Genomic DNA, 1,414 nt, shown 5'->3' with positions numbered 1-1,414 from the left:
ATACCCATGAAGACTTGTAGCAAAAAGTGCTTTGACACACTTCTGACAGGACAGAGCACATGTGCACGCCACACTTTTCAGATTTGCATTCATTTATTTAAAAATATGTATTGTTTTCCTTCCATTTCACAATGATTAACTAAATTGTGTCACATAAAATCCAAATGAAAAAAAAGAAATATATAACAAAGTGAATAAAAATACAGCATTTCAATGGGAGTGAACACTTGTGGAAGGTCTTCGGTATCTTACTGTAAAACTTTTCCTATTTCGTCTTTATTTTCCTCACTAGCCACTCCTGTCCCGGAGAAAATTACACATATCATCAATAAATATTTATTCAGTGTTTGTGGTGAGCAATGGGTGTGAACTCAGGTGTAATTTGGTTTCAGTCTATCAAGATTAATTTTGTCAGGAACATGATGAATGCGATGCGGGGCAACGCTCCGATGCATCAGTGTCATTCCAGATGAGATTTTTCACAGGAGTTGAGAGTTTCCAAGATTAAGTGCAGTATTAGTCAATGTTTTTGGGATAAGGCTTCACACTAATTTAGTGAAGAGCAACAACCTGCAGAGGAGGCTCCATTAGCAATGACAATGAACTACGGCTCTGGAGGGGAAAATCTGATTAACGCCGCTTGCTGGAATTGTGAAGTCGTTTCGGTGGTTGGGCGATAATTCCACATTCGCCAGGGATGCCAGTTCATAAAGTGCTTTTGTCCGTGTCAAAGTCTTATTTTGCTGCCGCATTGTCATATTTCACAAGAGCCGGGAGGAGTGCAAATTCACAGGTGTGTCAAGAGAAAACTATAACACCACGACTCAACTCAAAAAACAAAACAAAAATAAAAGGTATTTGTCAATAACATAGTCCAGATGTTATAGTGCATTAATATAATACGCCACATTTCTTACAAAACGAGCTTTGTGGACAAAGTGGGAAAATGTATGTGTCCTCAATGCTTACTTACTGGAGGGAGCTTCCTGTTGTTTTAGCAATGTCCTCAAAGCAGGATCAGCATCTTTCTACTAAGTATTCTGTTATTATTTCCATTTTTTTTTTCTCAGGGAAATTTCTCTATTGAGATCAAATGTCCTGAATATATACCAGTGACAAGCAGCTGTCAACCCTGATTTCCATTTCTCCCAGAAATACGGTGCTGAAATCCTCTCCAGGCAGATAAGTATCTTTACACATGACTGCCAGATTTGATTGCCTTCTGTACAGGAGGTTGTATTGGAGTCGCTCACAATGCTCGCCGCACTACATTGTATTCGTCTTCTGTTATGCTATACTGTGCCCCTCGCCGAGCCCTCATCTAAATAAGAATATTTCTTCCATGCTTGGCTGTTCTTAGAGGGATTGGTGAGCAGCGGGGCTGAGATGTTGGACTGGGGTGGGGTGGGGTGGG

This window comes from Poecilia formosa, unplaced genomic scaffold (genome assembly GCF_000485575.1).
Source record: "Poecilia formosa unplaced genomic scaffold, Poecilia_formosa-5.1.2 Scaffold5, whole genome shotgun sequence".
Taxonomy (NCBI): domain Eukaryota; kingdom Metazoa; phylum Chordata; class Actinopteri; order Cyprinodontiformes; family Poeciliidae; genus Poecilia; species Poecilia formosa.
This window is presented reverse-complemented; position numbering follows the sequence as displayed.